The sequence below is a fragment of the Bos mutus genome, chromosome 8 (genome assembly GCF_027580195.1).
Source record: "Bos mutus isolate GX-2022 chromosome 8, NWIPB_WYAK_1.1, whole genome shotgun sequence".
Lineage (NCBI taxonomy): Eukaryota > Metazoa > Chordata > Mammalia > Artiodactyla > Bovidae > Bos > Bos mutus.
In genome coordinates this window covers 12514301-12534517 of record NC_091624.1, presented here as the reverse complement: position 1 = coordinate 12534517, position 20217 = coordinate 12514301, and the positions used below count along the sequence as shown (strand labels likewise).

At 37.5% G+C, this 20217-nt stretch overlaps 1 protein-coding gene across 5 annotated transcripts in view; it reads right to left on the bottom strand.

Annotated features, from left to right (window-relative positions):
- The window catches only part of LPAR1 (lysophosphatidic acid receptor 1), a 168653-nt gene that overhangs the window by 97386 nt on the left and 51050 nt on the right, over positions 1–20217 (bottom strand). Inside the window, exon 2 of one of the 5 annotated variants that reach the window (XM_070375122.1) lies at positions 9025–9130. The exons of the other annotated variants lie outside the window; for them this stretch is intronic. The gene's annotated coding sequence lies outside the window, so the exon portion shown is untranslated. The remainder of the gene's footprint in view (positions 1–9024; positions 9131–20217) is intronic. 5 annotated transcript variants of the gene reach the window in all.

Below are 20217 nucleotides of genomic sequence, written 5' to 3'. Positions count from 1 at the left end.
AGAGTAGGAAGGGGGAAGGGCCCTCTTGTCCTTAAATAAGAAACTGAGTAACTCACAATTAAGAGCCTTCACTATATAGGCAAAGAGCAAATAGAATAACAGTATCAAGTATCAAGTGGCTTCCCTGGTGGCTCAGAGGTTAAAGCATCTGCCTGCAATGCAGGAGACCTGGTTCGATCCCTGGGTCGGGAAGATCCCCTGGAGAAGGAAATGGCAACCCACTCCAGTATTCTTGCCTGGAGAATCCCATGGACGGAGGAGCCTGGTGGACGGGCTATAGTCCACGGGGTCGCAAAGAGTCGGACACAACTGAGTGACTTCACTTTCTTTCATCAAGCGTCTTAGAGACACACCCAGTTCAACCCTGCCCATTAGCAGCTGAAAACCTGAGGGCTGATGAAGAGAGATGAGTGGAATTGTACTTTTTGTTCATAGAGAATCAGTCCTAGAGCACCAAGTCCCAGTCCCAGATGAGATTTAAGCGAATGCGTTCCATGTTTACATTTCCTTAGGGAACTTGTTACCATTTTCAGAATTAAAGAAAGGCAAGATACCCCAAAGTTAAAGGAGTGGGTCACAAGAATAAGTACTTGGATGGGCAGTGGGGGAGGGGGCTTTGTAAATCAAACTTCCACAGGTGTGAGGAAGAGTCCATTTCTCAATCCCTCTCAACATTCTTAGAGGATGCTAGATGGATGTGACTTATTTCCACATCTCAATCTAGTACAGAGGGGGATGATTTTTCATTTTAAGACCTTAAGATGGGAGGGAGGTTCCAAAGGGAGGGAATGTATGTGTACCTATGGCTGATTCATGTTGAGGTGTGACAGAAAACAACAAAATTCTGTAAATTACCCTTCAATTAAAAAAATTAATTAACAAAAGACTTTAAGAAAATACTTTCATTTTAAGACAATTTTTCACTTTTAGGTTGCTTTCATACCACCTAACAATATCCTTTCTTTTACTCAAAACGTAATTATGGAACATCCACAGTGAACTAAGGGCATAATGAATAAAACTGAGCCGAATCTTGCCTCAAAAAGGCAGCATTTGTCTGTAAATACACTTTCTGGTTTCCCCAGCATGCAAAATGACACCAGAACACTATCATACTATTGGGAAATGATACTTTTCATAACAGTAAAAGTCATGAACCAGGATCACAAAATCCAAGTCAGTAATCTTGAGCAGTTAGTAACGGTGGAGTTGGATATCTAAGCCAAGTCTCTGCAAATCCTCTGGCACTCTTCTCTATTACCTGAATGATGCTGGGCAAGTCACATAACCTCAGAAGAACTGTTTCCTAAGAAACAATCTAGGTTTGGCAGCAACTTCTTTGAACTTGCTATTCTGATTTTTATCCTGTCTTTATCTATTATCCTTCATACTATAGTTTTCATCACTTTAGGTTTTCGTTGTTCAGAAGTGTGGTACCTTTCTACTTTCCTCCTCTAACATTCTGTCAGTGACTATTTTTTATTAACAAATCAAAGTCAAGCTGCCAAGACATTTTGGTCTAATGATCCACACAAAATTCCATAGCTACCCTGAGACAACAGTGATGTTCTCTTCAGTCCCAGTTTTAGGGAGGAAAGACCTGCTGTTCATCACACTGTGAAGTTAAATAAATAGCCCAGGAGGAAGGCACGCATCCACAGAGGGCCTCTCTTTTGTGAGGGCTGTCGGAAAGCCGACCCTACCCTAGGAAAGTTATAGGGCCCCACGGTGCACTGTTTTGTACTGAACTTATTCCTGGCATCATTTGGTGCCACCCCTACTTTTTCCCCCTGTTTTCCTTCTCGCATATTTACAGTTCACACCATCTTGTTCTATGAATATATGAACAGCATGATAACCAAAAAGAAATACGGAAGGCGAGTGAGATTCTATTCTTAAATATTCATATGGGTCCAATATCATTTCTGCTGAGTTACATCATTAAGCAATATGACCTTAAAATATTCCCCATATTCAGAGTACAAAGAGTTGCCTAAAATGTGAATGCTGGGTACCCAGCCTACGGTCAGAAAAAGGATAAAGACATGGGTGTAACAAATGCCATATGGCATCACTGCTGATAGCAAAAGGGGAAAGGGTAGGAGACTGGGATTCAGTGAACAAGATGCTGAGAAAGGGTGCAGTCATTTCACGCACAGTTTGAGGTAGATACTGTCAACTCATTTCACAGATAAGAAACTTGAGGCTTTGAAGGGTTTATGTGTCATCCCCAGGCAGGAGCCAGGAAACAACAGAGCTGAGACGTGAGCCGGGACCCCCACGGGGCCTGTCCACCGATGAACCTTCCAAGTGAACAACAGTTAACCAAGAGAAAAAGCTTGGAGATTTTCTAACCAAAAATTCCAGAAAGTTCTGAAGGAAGCAAGATGCAAGTCAGATGTCCTGCAGAGTACCTATTTCCCCAAACCCTGCTCTCATCCACATAAAATGTTAATGATGTACCCCTAGTTTTGATTTATGTGACGCATCCCTGAGCTACACAGTAGACAATACAGATTGTTAGTTTCCTTTTTGAAGAAGAAGATCAAGACAAAACATTAACTGTCTTCCCCTAAAGCATCGAAGACATATCGAGTTTAGATGCTTTTGTGTTTGAACCTTTCCTTTTTTCAGACGAAGAGATTTTTGTTTCTGGGCTAATAGTGTGTAACACTAGAAGATTCATAAAAGTGTATGTTGAACCTGTTCTTACACTATGAGAAGCCCTTTATAACATGGGGTATGGTTACTTAACTCTGAAAATGTAAGAGCTAAGCAATACTACCTCAAAGAGTATAAAATAGCTCTCTTGGGAAGCAAAGTCTTAAAATTACATTCATGAAACCTATGTACTGCTCAACTTAATTACAAAACTGTACAAATCATGGGGGAAGAGATGTGATGACACCAAAGACAATCTCCTAAGTAATGATGCCATTCAGTCCCTGGCCAAGTAAGCCAGATTACTTTGACATATCGTCTCCTACTTTCTCAGAGCCCCAGACTGCCAACTACAGAGCTGCACAGAATTTAAAAAAAAAAAAAAAAAAAAACTCAACCCTCTTTGAACTCTTCCAAGTATTTAGATATCTGTCCTGAAGTTCTTATAACCAGCCTAACTCTCTATTTCCTTTGGGCTCTTGATAACAGGAAACCACAAAGCAGTGTGAGTTGGCTCCATTAACCCCAGGTACCCTTGGCCATCACTCTTTTCCCTTCTCTTCCTCCCTAGTTGTCCCCATGTTCTATTCTAGGCATGATTTCTAATCTCTATTATCCTTCTCAAAACCACAAACCCACACCTAACGCTACTAGCAGAACACGAGCTTTGTCACCGATTGACATGCCTATTCATTCATTTAACAGTCACTGGCTAGGAATTACCTCAAAATCCCTCCCCATAGCTCAAAATTGACACACACCCATTATATAGTCAACAAAGACCTACTATATGGCACAGGGAACTATACTCAATGTTTTGTAATACCTCACAAGGTAAAAGAATCTGAAAAAAAAATAGATATGTATGTATGTCAAACTGAATCACTTTGTTGTACACCTGAAACTGAAACATTGTAAATCAACCATATTTCAATTAAAAAAATATTTTATAAAAAATGTTTAAATAAAATACAATCTACAAGTATGAAAGCCACATAGGCTCATGGTTCTGTGCTAGATTAACAGGAAATAACCAACTGAATATAAGAAAAGGAAATATCCTGACTCAATCCTAGAAGCCACAGATGGATCCTACCTGTTGCTCAAACTTTCAGAAAAATATACTGGCAAGAATCAACATGGAAGGTTGGAGAACATTTAAAGCTCAACATTGCTTTCATGTGAAACTATAATTACATGGACAGAAAATAAGTAAATGAGACCCCAACAGACTCACAATGATGCTCCCTGTTAAGAAGGATGAGGGCTAGAGTGAACTAAGCCATAGAGCATTGGAGTACATTTAAAATACATTCAGCTCCTTAAAAGGGGTTCCTGGCTCTGACTGAGCAAGTAATCTCTGGCTGTATTTACTTCTAATTTACATGTAGCCATAATGACTGGCCCAGAAAATATGTGGGAAAAAAGCACTACCAGCTGGCTTCTGATATGGGCAGCCATGCCAAGTGACAATGATCTTTCTAATTACTGAGTGCAACACCAAATACCTTAAAACAAAGTCTCTGGTTCTGAGGCAACTGTTTCCTTTGATTACTTCTGGAGCTGATGCTGGCTCTTTTCCTAGGCCTCATAGGAAGATGAATTTCTAACTTGGCAAATTTATCTATTATAAATCTAACCTTTTTCCTTCATCTGGACTTAAGTCAAATAATGACTCATCTCAGCCCCTTAAAAGAATACAGGGCAATACCTGATACTGAATATACACAGACTTCCCTCTCTAAGGATAAGACACAGAAAAATTCATATCCACCAGGCAAATGAAAAATATTGTTCAGCTCAAGAGAAGGAAGACTCTAGAGTCAGAGCAAACATTTACTTAAGAAATAGGTATACAACATAAAAGGTAACTTTAGGAAATATGAGATCAGACATGAGTCAACATTAACCAAAAAATTATGAATTACAGACCTGAATGAAGGCAGTCAATAAAGTAGAAAACAGAATAAAAAAGCAGAAAATGGTATTAGTGAAAGAAGATAAACCACAGCTTTGGGTGGGGCCTACAGGACTTCCCTGGTGGCTCAGAGGGTAAAGCGTCTGTCTACAATGAGGGAGACCTGGGTTCAATCCCTGGGTCGGGAAGATCCCCTGGAGAAGGAAATGGCAATCCACTCCAGTACTATTGCCTGGAAAATCCCATGGACAGAGGAGTCTGGTAGGCTATAGTCCATGGGGGTCACAAAGAGTCAGACACGACTAAGCAACTTCAATTTCACTTTACATGACTAAAGATTTCAAAGCTTCCATTCCCCAAATAAGTAGATGAACATAAAGTACCAAAAGAGGAAAGAAGTCATCAATGCTGAAACCAGGAATGGATACATTTATCCTCCAAATTACACGTAAATAGAGCCAGTTAGATCAGGGAGGAAAATATTTCAGATTTCATGTATCCTTCTTCAGAGAGCTCTATACTCTCTAGTCCAGCAGAAACTAGACAAGAAACTCTTAACCTCAAACCTGGATGAGCAAGATGAACAAGAGGAAGGTCAGGGCTATAGCTTGTCTTGCTCAGTATTTATCTATTTCTATTTATCTATTTATTTACCTTAAGCATCTGAAACCAGCCTTATATCTAAAGGCTAAGTCTGGAAGAGTCTTCTCTGGAATCTGAGTAGATGAAAAGATCTTAACAACAGTAACATCAGGAAGAAGATGCTGCGCCCATTCAAACAAAAACAGGAGACTTAAAAACGGGTAACTGGAAAGGCAGGAGAAGGACTGGAACATAAAGTTAAGAAACTTACCCAAAATGCAGAGCCAAAAGACAAACTGAAGGAAAACAGAACAGTTAAGAATGAGAAAGCTGGAGGACTGGTCCAGGAGATCTAACAGCCAAACAAAAGCAATTCCAGAATTAAAGAAAAAAAAAAAAAAAAAATGGAGTGGAGTGGGCGGTGTAAGGGTGGGTCGGGGAGATCAAGTAACAAAATCAAAACATTTCCTAAAGTGACAAGTCCTAAGTTTGTTGACTTGTAAGGTCCACTGATAACCAACATGCCCACTTCTATCAATTTTAATATGCCCATTTTAAGCACATCATCATGATTTTTTTTTTTTAACACAAAAGATTTTTTAAAAATTCTTGTAACTGATCAGAAAGTGATAGGGGGAGCTCATGGACAAAGGATTAGGAATCAAAAAGTCTGCATTTCTCAATAGCAACCTAGAAGCTGGAAGACAATGGACAATAAAGAAAGTGATTTACAATCTGCAGTCTCATTGCAGGATGTCCTTCGCAAAGTAGGGAGGAAACTAGTCAAAATGAAGGCGTGAGATACAGGAACAAAAGTTCACTTCAGGAGAAAACTAAAGGGAATTCCTGGCCTGCTTGTGAAAGGACATTGCGAGATGACAAAGTTGACTGGACAGACTGACGGTCTGTGAGTATGTTGACAGATTTCTAGAACTGATAGCTTGGGACTGAAAGAACACAAAGCCTCCTAAGCATATAGAACAGAATAACCAGCACACGGAAAAGTAAGCACACATAAGAAGAAAAATGAAAATTTAAAAGAGAATTTACGGAAGAAGAAAAGGATTCACAGAGTTCTAGATGGCTCAGCTGTGAATGATATTACCAAGGTCATAATAACATTAACACTGAAAACTGACATGATCTACAACCTAATGTATCAGGATAGAGAGGTTCGGGAGGGGAGTATGCGTGCAACACATCTTCCACAGGAATGTCTATCAATACTTGAAACTGACATACCCAATAGTACAAGGATAAATCTTAGTGATATAATGCAAATACCCAATGAAGCAACTAAATCAACTGAAAATGGTAGTTATGGGGAAGAGACAAGGCAGGAAGGGAGAAAAGAACTCCTTTTTCTTAGAAATCCTCATATAGCTATTTGACTCTTTATAACATTGATTAAAAAAAAATAAAAACAAAAAAGGAAAAAGAAAATAAAACTGTTGAAACTAAAAATGTATTAAAACTACAACAGGCAGACGTGTCACTATAGAAGACCAAGTTGATGCCATGGAAGACAAGTTTGAGAAAAATCACACATGCTTTAATATAATAGTTACTAGAATGATTGGAAATTATGGCTGTGGAGCATAAAAAATACAGATTCAATAGAATAAGAATTAATACATCCAGAAAGAACAAATAGAACATAAGTTATTTAACAAGAAAAGTAAGCTTTTCCTAAAAGACGTTAAGTTCTTAAGCTTAAAGAACACAAAGAAAAAAAGATGAAATGCACTAAATCAAAATTAAAAACTCCTGTGCAAAAAAACACAATTGAGAATGAAAAGATAATCCATGGAACGGGACAAAATATCTGTAAATCATATACCTAAAAAGGAATTGATATCCAGAATAAAGAAACTCAACAAGAAGAAAATCAAACAACTGAACTAAAAAATAAGACTTGAATAAACATTTCTCCAGAGACATTCAAATGGTCAAAAAAACACCTGACAAGATAGTCAACAGCACTAATTGTTAGGGAAATGCAAATCAAAACCACAATGCGATAAGAACACCTCACATCAATTAGAATTGTTGCTAACAAAATAAGCAAGGCTGTGGGGAAATTGGAACCTTTACGTATTGCTCATGGGAATGCAAAATACTTGAGCTGCTGTAGAAATCAGAATGGCAGCTTCTTAAAACATTAAACGTAGAATTTTTTTAAGCCCACAATTACACTGCTGGGTGTATACACCCAAAATAATTGAAAGCAGGGTCTCAAAGAGATATCAGAACACCCATGTCCATGGCAGTGTTATTCACAATAATAGAGAAAAAGATGAAAGCAACTCAAGTGTCCATGGACAAATACATGGATAAACAAAATGCAGTACTTTAAATGCATATAATGGAATATCATTCAGCCTTAAAGAAGGAAATTCTGGCATATATTACAACGTGGGTGAACCCTGAGGACATTATGCTAAGTGAAAAAAGCTTGTAACAAAAAGACAAATATTTTGTGATTCCACTTATATGAGGTACCTAGAGGAGTCAAATTCATAGAGACAGTGTGTAGAACGGTGGTTGCCAGGGGCTGGAGAGGGAGAGGATGAGGAGTTGATTTTTAATTGGCAGAGAGTTTCAGTTTTGTAAGGCAGAGAGAGTTCTGAAGATCTGTTCCACAACAATGTAAATATACTTAGCTCTACTGAACTTGAAAATGTAAATTATATGTCATTTATATGTTACAACAATTAAAAGAAAGAGCTCATTTCAGGAAAAATATGAAGTGCATGATCTACAACTGAAATGCAGGTTTTTTAAATAAATAAACTTCAAGAGTTAAAAGAATTCCCATGAAAAAACAAAATGGGGAGAAAATCAAAATCACAAAGGGAAAAACTTAGGCTGGACACAGTCATCAACTTGGCCACAACAGCTGACAAGACAAAGAAGCAACATTTCATTTCGTCAAAAATGTAGAATGACTCAAACTATACATTCAGCCATGGCATCATTTATCTGCAATAGCAAACACAAGGCACTTGTATTAAATGAAATTAGGATATATTACACCCTGAAATTTCCACAGATGACATAATACAGGTGATAAATCAAAATAATGTGCTCAGGAGAGCTTCAGCATGAGCTTCTTATCATGGAATATTGATGAGATTACATGGTAAGATATTCCATGTAAACAAGGAATATCTGTGATAATAATGCTGACCAAAAAATGTAGCTATTATAACTATTAAAAGAAACTGTCCAACTGAAATGCATATAAATGTGATGAACTAATATTAAAAACTCCAGGAAATCACAAGAAAAAGGAAAACATTCTTCACATTTTGAGAGTCATACAATACTACACTGTGTTGTTTGGTCATTAAGTCGTGTCTGACTCTCTCTGTGACCCCACGGACTGCCAGGCTCCCCGTCCATGGGATTTCCCAGGCGAGAATACTGGAGTGGGGTGCCATTTCCTTCTCCAGGGGATTTTCCCGATCCAAGACTCGAACCTGCATCTCCTGCATTGCACGCAGGTTCTTTACCACTGAGCCACCAGGGAAGCCCTCAGTTTACACACTGAAGACAATATATTTCATATATATTTCATGTTCTTAAATCTTTCCTTTTTCACAAAACTGATAGGATCAGTTTTTCCATTTGCTTTTCCAGCTTTTCAATCAAACTTACATTTGGCCTAAAAGTCTACCATTCTTTCTACATGGCAATTGGCTAATGTGTTCAAACGCAGGAATACAGCTAGCCCATCGTGCTCACGCAACCCGCACAAAAGAAACCCAAGCACCACAACCGCACTGTTATATGTGTACTCTGACAGAGCTCAAGACTCTACAGATTAAAGAACTGGCCAGAAAGTATTTAAATAAACTCACAGTTCTGATTTCAAAGACTGTATTGACAGGTGTATAGTTTTCCCTTTTGGAAAGTGCTCCTGCTGGGGAGAGATGCTATCCTGAAACTTGTCCAAATAACCAGGAACTGTAAAAACACAATTTTTGAAAAAAGTCTTACAATGGTCTTCACTACTAGGGTCAAGGATGAATTAGTCAAACTCTGTTTACATGCCAAGCTAGTTTGTGCGATATTATTTAGAAAACGGGGGTGACCTGAAGTTTAGGAATAATGGGTCAGAAACTGGCCAAGAGAAACGTATCCTATAAGTTAAAAAAAAGAAAAAAGAAAGAAACTCATGAGCATGCTAAATCTAAAGGGAGAGAGCAAAAAGAAAGGGATGAGAGCACAGGAAGAGAAGTCAACTAAAAGATCTAAAAAATCCTCTTGAAAGGACAATGAAAAGAATTACTATTTGAATAAGAAACAGACTTACAACCACCCTTTTTCTTTCCATTACCCAAGGCCACAATGTCCAAACTCCCAAACTCCTTGTTATCTGCATGCCTTGACCCAGCCTTTTGCATAGGGACCCAGAGCCTGCAAAGACTTTAGGCAATCAAGAGTTCCACCCAAGAAAGTAAATATCCTGAAGCACAGATAGGCTGGGTACATTTCTATCGAGGGATGTTTATGGAGAGAGCCTCTGAGCTATGTTGGAATGTCTGCAGTCCACAGGTTTCAGGACAAAGAGATTACAACTTTATAATCAACCCTCAGGATGAGCTAGATTCTTCCAACCAGAGCCAATGGAGGAGGCTTGAGGGATATTTTCTTCTAAGAGCAAATGCATGTTTCTAAAATCAGAAGTAATTCCCAAATTACTTAGAATAGAAGGGTGTGAGGGAAAGGGAAAGAAGGAAAAAGGGAAAGCAAATGGGGGTGGAGGCATACGGTCAAAATAGCTGGCCAAAATATAGAAGTCTGCAGCTGTGATAAGAAAAGCATTCAGCCCAGAATAACAGCAAAGGATTCTGTGGACAGAGGCATCTTCCATTACTTAAGGTTTCCAGTAGCTTAAACTTCAAATACTTTTCAGAAAATAAGTCAAAATAAATTCTGAGTGCCTGAAGAGTGATTTAAAACTCACTCTATGTACCTCATATTTATGGTTGCTCATAAATATGCTCATAAATATGTGGTTGCTCGGGGGGAACAGGGGCAGCGGGAAAAGATGGATTGCGAGGTTGGGGTTAGCAAATGCAAACTATTATATATAGAATGGATAAACAACACAATCCTAGTGTATAGCACAGGGAACTATTTTCACTATCCTGTAACAAACCATAATAGAAAAGAATATGAAAAAGAAAACACCTATCTCTATATATCTGAATCACTTTGCTGTATAGTGGAAACTAACATTATAAATCAACTCTACTTCAATAAAATAAATTTAAATTTTTAAAACTACAACTGCACCTCAACATAAAAAAGGTATGCCTGGAAGATAGTTTTCTGATGTGTTTCCCACAGTGTAAGAAAACAGACACATTTATTTCTGGTGTAGACAAACTATACAATCTTTCTGGAATACAATATGGATGAGCGCATGTGTTTGTGTGGCTTGCATCAAGATTCTAAAACGTACACTGGATCAGAGACTATGTAACTCTACAACTATAAATTTATACTGTGGAAAGAGTTCATGAAGGATGAAGATTTTACTACAAGAGGGCTTAATACAATAGCATATAAGACTAGAAAACTTTAGCAATGAATAATACAGTGCTTGCCAACTGAATTATTAAAATTATGTTCCCATGCAATTCAATTTATATACCCAATAAAAATTAAATTGTATTTAAATTAGGTATCTATATATTTATCCCATTTGGGAAACATATCTACACAGTAAGGTTTTATATATATATATATATATACACACACACACACACACACACACATATATATATATATATATGTATCCTGAGGTACTGTGGATACTTTAATTTTCTACAGAAAAATAATATACAGGGCTAAGACCAGATGACTGCCTGTCTTAAAAAAAAAAAAAAAATAAAATATACAAAATACTGAACACATCAGAAGTAGGAAAAGAACAGGTAAGCACTATGATTGACCCAGACTTCCCTGATAGCTCAGTTGGTAAAGAATCCACCTGCAATGCAGGAGACCCCAGTTCGATTCCTGGGTGGGGAAAATCCGCTGGAGAAACAACAAGCGACCCACTCCAGTATTCTTGGGCTTCCCTTATGGCTCAGCTGCAAAGAATCCGCCTGCAATGTGGGAGGCCTGGGTTCAATCCCTGGATTGGGAAGATCCCTTGGAAAAGGTAAAGGCTACCCACTTCAGGATTATGGCCTGGAGAATTCCATGAACTGTGTAGTCCATGGGGTCGCAAAGAGTCTGACACACTGCACGACTTTCACTTTCACTTCATGATTGACCTGGCTTCCTGCCTCAAGAGTGGCCAGCCACCATACAGGGGAAATCCAGGTGGAACCCAGAGAACTTACTGAGTTAAAGAAGCATATCTGGGAACACAAGCAGCTCTAAGCAGCTAGAGTTACCAGAACAGAATACCATAGAGAAGAGAACCAGAAAGAAAACCCCAGAGATCTGCAGCCCTGCCATCCCCTGCCTTGAGTACTCACCAGAGAACAGATCAGAGAAGCACACAGGAATCTGTGAAGAGACTGGAGTGATATCTATTAGAACAGTCTCTGTTTCCACTAGCAAGACTGGACAACCTCATAATTCACAGAACCTTGGCTAGAGCACTCAGAAACATCTTGCCCCAGTAATGAGGAATAATCAGTCCTAGAACTAAACACTGAGTTGATCCCACCTAACAAATTTTAAAAGCAAGACCTAAAAAGATCAAATTCTTTCCAAGTAATTAACTATGACCCAGAACAAAGCCTGAGAATATCTAGCACCCAACAAGGTAAAATTCACATAGTCTGGCATCCAATCAGTAATTACTAGTCATGCAGCGAAGTAGGAAAATATGAACAACACAAGGAGAAAATAGTTTCACAACTGAAACAGAAACAAAACGGAAATAGATGTGAGAATTAACAGATAAGTAGATTAAAACAGTTATTACAACTATATTCCAAATATTAAAAAAAGTAGAGACATAAAGGATTATTAAAGAGACCAAAATCAAATTTTTAGAGATGAAAAATACAATGCATAAAATGAGAAATATACTGGATGGGATTAACAAAAATCTGGCATTGCAGAAGAAAGGATTAGCAAAGTGAGAGAAATAGACACGATCCAAAATGAAACACTGAGAGAAAAACAAGAGAGTAAGAAAAATTAAAAGAACATCAGTGAGTTGTGGGAAAATTTCAAACAGACCACTATACATGTAGCTGGAGCTCCCAAAGGAAGGAGAGAGGGCTTCCCTGGTGGCTCAGATGATAGAGTCTGCCTGCAATGAGGCAGACCTGGGTTCGATCCCTGGGTCGAATGGCAATCCCCTCCAGTACTCTTGCCTGGGAAATCCCATGGATAGAGGAGCCTGCTGGGCTGCAGTGCACGGGGTCACAAAGAGTGGAACATGGCTGAGTGACTAACACTTTTAAAGGAAAGAGAAGGATATCTGAAAAACAAAGGCCAAAAAGTTCCAAACTTGAATGAAAACTACAAACTTACATATTCAACAAGTTTAATAAACTATGAACATAAAAAACAAAGAAAACGCATACAGGCACACTTAATCAAATTTATCAAACATAATGATAACAAGAAAATCTTTAAAGCCACCAGATAAAAAAAGACATGTGGCACAGAGAGGAATTAGGATAAGGAGGACAGCAGATTTTTCATCAGAAATATGGCAAGCAAGAAGACAGTGGCCAACATCTTTAAAGTCCTGAAAAAAATAACCCTATCAATATAAAAGTCTCTGTCCATGGAAAATGTTTTTCAAAAAGGAGAATAAAGCAAAAACATTTTAAAACAAAACAGATGAAAGGATTCACGGTAAGCAGACCATGGACTATAAGAAATGTTAGAAAGAAATTCTATCAGACAGAGGAAACTTATATCACAAGGACAGATGAATTTTCACAAAGAAATAGAGAACACCGAAACTAGTAATTAAATGGATAAATATAAAAGACAGTTTTCTTATATCTCTTTAAATTATAATTGAAAATAACTCAAAAAATGAGAGAAATAGCTACAAAACATATCTGATAAAGGACTTGTATACAGAGTATATAAAGAACTTTTACAACTCAATAATAAAGACACAAGCCAATTTTAAAAGGAGAAAAAAATTGGAATAGACATTTCCAAAAGGAAATACATAAATGGCTGGTAAGTATATAAAAAGATACTCAACAGCATTAGCCACTGCGGGGGGTGGGGGGAAGCAAATTCACAATGAGATACCACTTCAAACTCACTAGGAAAGCTATCATCAAAATAACAGATAAATAATAAGAATTGGTGAGGATATGGAGAAACTAGAACCTTCAAACATTGCTGGTGGCAGTGTAAAACGGTAGAGCCACTGTGGAAAACGGCCTGGTAGTCCTTCAGAACATTAAACAGTGTTACCATGCCAGTACAGTCCTAGGTGTATACCCAAGGGAAGTGAAAATATGTATCAATACAAAAGCTTATAGAAGAATGTTCCTAGAAACATTATCCATAATAGTAAAAAAATGAAAACAACCCAAATGTCTATCAACTGATAAACAGACTAAAAAATAAATATCCTACAGTAAGTCCCCTACACATGAATCTTCAAGCTGTGAACTGTCAAAGATGAGAACATGCATTCATTCGCATGTATAATCATGTAAGTCAGCTCATGTGTTTGTCATGAACTACTGTACTTCTGTACTTTCCAAGGTACTACTGCACTGTAAGATTTAAAATATTTTATTTTGTTTGTTTTTTTATGTTTTATTTGTGTGAAAAGTGTTATAAACTTATTACAGTACAGTATTATATAGTCAATTGTGTTAGTTGGGTTACTAGACTAATTTTGTTGGACTTACAAATTGGACTTATGAACATGCTGTCAAAATGGAAATCGTTCATATGTAGGGGACTTACTGTACGTCCAAACAATAGAATCTTAATGCACAAGGGGAAAAAATGATAATAAATGCTATCATAGCATGCATCAACCTTAAAAAACAATATCCTATGTGAAAGAAGCCAGCCATACAAGGCCTAATACTATGACTCCATTTATATGAAATGTTCAGGATAGGCAAATCTCTGAGACAGAAGAGTAGATTGGTGTTTCCCAGGGGTTTGGAAAAGGATAAATACAGAATGATGCTTTTGAATTGTGGTGCTGGAGAAAACTCTTGAAAGTCCCTTGGACCGCAAGGAGATCAAACCAGTCAACCTAAAGGAAATCAGCCCTGAATATTCACTGGAAGGCCTGATGTTAAAGCTGAAGCTCCAATACTTTGGCCCCTGGTGCGAAGAGCCAACTCACCGGGTGCAAAGAACCAACTCTGAGGCTGGGAAAGACTAAAGGCAGAAGGAGAAGAGGGTAGCAGAGGATGAGATGACTGGATAGCATCACTGACTCAATGGACATGAACTTGAGCAAACTCTGGGGGTTTGGCATGCTGCAGCCCATGGGGTTGCAAAGACTCGGACACGACTTAGCAGCTGAACAACAACAAATAGGGAATGACTGGTAATAGATGTGGGGTTTCCTTTACGGATGGAGAAAATTTTCTAACACTGTGGTAACAGTTCCACAACACTGAATATATTTAAAAAAAAAAAATTGAACTATATTTCTTAAATAGCTGAATTATATGTGAATTATATCCACAAAGCTACTAAAAAGATACCTGACAAAAGTAATAATGATGGGATTTATTATAGAAATAAAATTTTAGAAAAGTTAGGAGGCAGAAAAGAAAACATAATGTAAGATTTTTATACTAGAGAGAAGGATAGTATCACATAAAAGTATCATTTAATATAATCAACTTAATTAAATAAATATAACTGAAAGCCTATTACAAATGCTGAAATCAACCACTAAAAATAAAACAAGGAATTGTAGCTAATACGCCAAAGAAGACATAAAGTTACAAAAACCACCAAATGCAAAAAGAGAGAAAGAGAAACAAAGAATAGACAGGATAAATAAGCAAACATCATCAGATGAGCAAGATGATGTACTTAAACATAACCATAACAAAATACACACACACACACACACACACACAGAGGAAGAGGTCTAAACACCATCAATGAAATGGCAAAGGTTGTCAGGCTGGATAAAAAAGCAAGAGTCAACTCCTATACATTTCCCACATGAACCATACTTTAAATATGAAGACACAAGTAGTTTAATAGGAAAAGGAAAAAGATGTGTCAAGATGACACTAAAAATGAAACTGGAGTGCCTATACTAATATCTGGCAGAGTAGATTTTAGAGCAAAATGTATTACCAAGAACAAAGAAAGCCATTTACTACTGATAAGGGGTCAATTCATCAAGATGACACAATAATAATTAAAGTTTATACATCTAATAAAGTGGAGAAGGAACTGGCAACCCACTCCAGTATTCTTGCCTGGAGAATCCCATGGACAGAGGAACTTGGCAGGCTACAGTCCATGTGGTTGCAGAGTCAGACATGACTGAGCAACTAACACACACACACGTACATACACTAAGGGAACTTCCAATGATATGGAGTAAAAACTGAGGATAAGAGCAACAAACAAATCTGAAATCATAGCCAAAATTTCAATACCCCTCTATAATTAATTGATAAAATAGAAAACCAATAAGGATAATAAGAACTTAAACAACATAATTATCAACTTGATTCTGATTGACATTTTTAGAACACTTTATTGATTACCAGCAGAATACACATTTTCCTCAAATGCAAAATGAACTGGTACCAAGACAGACCCTATCCTGGGCCATAAAACAAGTCTCAATAAATTTAAAAGGATTCAAGTCATACAAAGCATGGTCTCTGACCATAACTGAATTAAATTAAAAATCAGTAACAGAAAGATCTTTGGAAGATTACCAAATGCTGAACAACTATCATCTCTTTAAATACCTTATGCAATAAGGAAACTGAAGGGGGAAATTTGAAAGTGCTTTGAACTGAATTAATATTTTGAATGTTTTGAATTGAATGAAGACAAAAACAAAGCATCAGTTCTCACGGGGTGCCACTAAAGCAGTACCTGAGGAAACTTACAGCATTAAACACTCTTAGTAGAAAAAACATCTGATAAATGACCATCAGAAGCCGGAAAAAGGTGATCTAATTAAACCCAAAGTAAGCAGAAAAAGAGGAAACAATGAATAAATCAGATAATAATATAACAGTGTGTGTGTGCTCAACTGCATCTGACTCTTTGTGACCCCATGGACTGTAGCCTTCCAGGCTCCTCTATCCATGGAATTTTCCAGGCAAGAATACTGGTGTGGGTTGCCATATCCTAATCCAGAGGATCTTCCCGACCCAGGGATCAAACTCACATCTCCTGTGTCTCCTGCATCAGCAGGCAGATTCTTTAATACTGGGCCACCTGAGAAGCCCATTAGTAACAGCAATAAACCCAAAAGCTATTTCTTTGAGAAAATCAATACAGTTGTTAGGGGAAAAAAGATAACACAAATTACTAATGGCAGAAACAAAAAGAGGGGTGGTCACTACTGACCCCATACACATTAAAGGATATAAAGGAAAAAGATAGAATGGGGACTTCCTTGGTAGTCCAGTGGTTAAGAATCCACCTTGCAATGCAGGGGATGGGGTTCCATCCCTGGGAAAGGAACTAAGATCCCATGTGCTGTGCAGCTAAGCCTACGCACAGCAACTACTGAGCCCGTGAGCTCTTGAGCCCACGTGACACAGCAGACAGCCCACAGGCCACAGCTACTGAAGCCTGCACACTCTGGAGCCTGCCTGGCACAACTAGAGAGTCCGAGCACTGCAAGAAAAGATCCCACACGGAAAAATGAAGATCCTGCATGCTGCAAGTAAGACTTAATGCAACAAATATATTTTTTAAAGAATAAAGACAGTGTGGTATGGGCCTAAAGAAAGGTAAATAGATTAATGAAATATAACAGAAAGTAGATCTATACTTAAATAAGAAAGTTTTCAGAAAGGTAAATAGGCGACATAGTGGAGAAAGAAGAGCCTTTCCAATAAATTGTGCTGAACTACTGGATATCTGAATGCAAAATAACACAAAAAACAACTTCTGATTCACATTTCAAACCACGTATGAAAATCAACTTAAATGGCTCAAAGACCTAAATGTAAAACTTAGGACTATAAAACTGCTAGAGGAAAACAAAAGAGAAAATCTCTGTGGAGTTGGATCAGGCCCAGTTTTCCTAGGTAAGATATCAAAAGTATGACCCATAAAAGAACAAACTGAAACACAAGTCTTCATCAAAAGCTCTTCTGCTCTTCAAAGGACACTAAGTAAATTTAAAAAGCCACAAACTTGGTAAAAAAAAAAAAATTAAAATCATATCTAAGACTTGTATCCAAAATGTATTTTTAAAATTTCTAAGTTCAGGAAGAAACCACTCACTTTTTAAACTAGGCAAAAGATCTAGACACTTCATGGAAAATAATATACAGATAGCAAATAAGCACAGAAGAGCAACTGTGAAAACCCAAATTAAAACCACAATAAAATACCACTAGATATTAACAGAATAACCAAAATTAAAAAGACTGACCATACCAAGTGTTGTTGAGAATATGAATCAACTGTAACTCTCACACACTGCTGTGGGAACAGAAGATAGGATCAATCTGGAAAACGATTAGACCATTTTTTAAAATTAAATATGCACTTACTATCCAATCTAGACATTTCACTCCTAGGTACATACTCAAGAGTAAAGAAAGCATATCAACACAAAGACTTGAGCACAAATGTTTATAGTAGCTTTATCTTTAATAGACAAAAACTGGAAACAGCTCAAATATCAATTCACAAATAGATAAACAAATTGCTATAATGTCCATACAGTGGAATTACTACTCAGCAATTAAAACAAATGAACTAGTCATAGACATAATAGCATATATATCAACTCAAAATAACTATACTGACTCAGAGAAGCCAAACAAAATTCAGCATTTACTATATGATTCCAGTTATATAAAACTATAGAAAAAGAAAACTAGTCTATAGTGACCAAAAGCAGACCAGTAATAGTTGGGAGAATAGGAAGGGAGGTAAGACAACAGAATGAAGGACTTCAAAGGGAAGGAGAAAATTTGAGGGGTGATAGGTTTGTTCATTCTTTTGATTGTGATGATTATTTCAAGGGTATTACGCACATCAAAACAAATCAAGCTATACATTTTAAATATGTACAATTCATGTATGTCCTCAATAAAATTATTAATATAAAGTCTATGTCTTATAATAATAAGGAAAATGCCACGTTATAGATTTCCAAAATACAATTTTTAAAGAATATTTTCCTTGGAGGGAAAACACTGCACTATAAGAAAATCTGAGCACCAACTATAATGTATACATATATCAGTAACAACTCAAGAGCAACCCAGTGCAGTGTCAGAGACTAAAGGAGGTGAGGAGGAGGTCCTGGGAAGGCAGCTGAGAGCACCTGTCAGAGCCTAAAATATAAGAGAGCGTCCAGGAGAGGAGAGGACAGAGGTACAGACTCATGGTTTTCAAGAGCTATAGAAATAAAATCAGAAGTTTAAGAGTATGTGTAGTGAGGTGTAACATGTGTGTGCATGCAAGTCAGAGAATTTGGAGCTGTGACACCCCAAAAACAATGAGTGTGCCAGGACTTAGATCTTGGTCTCTAAATACCATTCTTTACTGAAAGGAGCCAGGCTCTTGGGAGAAATGCTTGAGTCCAGGGCTGGAGGTCAGGGAAGTACATGATGACTTGGAACATGTTCTTGTGCCAGAAAGACAGACAGCACTCAAAGAATTATGAAGATATGTTAAAAAAAGAAAATTAGATTGAAGGGTTCCTTCTTGGCCTAAAGTGGACATTTTGAGCTTCAGAATGAATGTCAGAACAGATTTATAACCCTTTGAATAAAACAGGAATTTATGAGTTCATTATAATACAAATTAACTAATAAAAGTTTGATAAGAAATAGGATATTTACATAGACCCAAATGCTTTCCCACAAAATTCTTAATACTTACAAAGGAAAAACAGTAACTTTACAGTGAAGAAATCTAGAAGACACTATCTTTATCAAATGATCAAAGTAAGCATCACCAGAAACTGGGACAAATACTAACATCACTGCAGACAGTGACTGCAGCCATGGAATTAGAAGATGCTGGCTCCTTGGAAGAAAAGCTATCATAAACCTAGACAGTGTATTAAAAAGCACAGACATCACTTTGCTGATGAAGGTCCATATAGTCAAAGCTATGGCTTTTCCAGTAGCCATGTATGGATGTGAGAGTTGGACCATAAAGAAAGCTGAGTGCCAAAGAATTGATGTTTCAAACTGTGGTGCTGAAGAAGACTCTTGAGAGTCCCTTGGACTGCAAGGAGATCAAACCGTCAATCCTAAAGGAAATCAACCCTGAATATTCATTGGAAGGACTGATGCTGAAGCTCTAATACTTTGGTCACCTGAAACAAAGAGCCAACTCATTAGAAAAGACCCTGACGGTGGGAAAGATTGAAGACAAAAGGAGAAGGGGGCAGAAGAGGAAGAGACGGCTAGATGGCATCACCAACTCAATGGATATAAGTTTGAACAAACTCTGGGAGACAGTGAAGGACAGGGAAGCCTGGTGTGCTCGTCCATGAGGTCGCAAAGAATCCGACACAGCTTAGTGACTGAACAACACGGTGTGTGCCAGCTGATAGGACGCAATGAGAAGAACAGAGCACCACTCTTGTGATATTCCTGACAAAGTTTCAAACTCTGAGTTTAATTTTTTTTTAAAAAGGGAGTGGATGGTCAAATCCAAATTGAGGAACATTCTACAAAATAACCATCCTATAATCTTTTTAAAAGATCAAGGTCATAAAAGAAAAGAAACTAAGAAACAGTCCCATGCTAAAAGGAGACTAACAAGAGACATGACCAGGTAATACAATGCAAGATTCTGAACTGGATCCTTCACTGGTAAGGGGAGACAACTTATACAACTGGGGAAAACTTCAATGGATTTGAAAATTAGCTGATAGTAAATGGTGA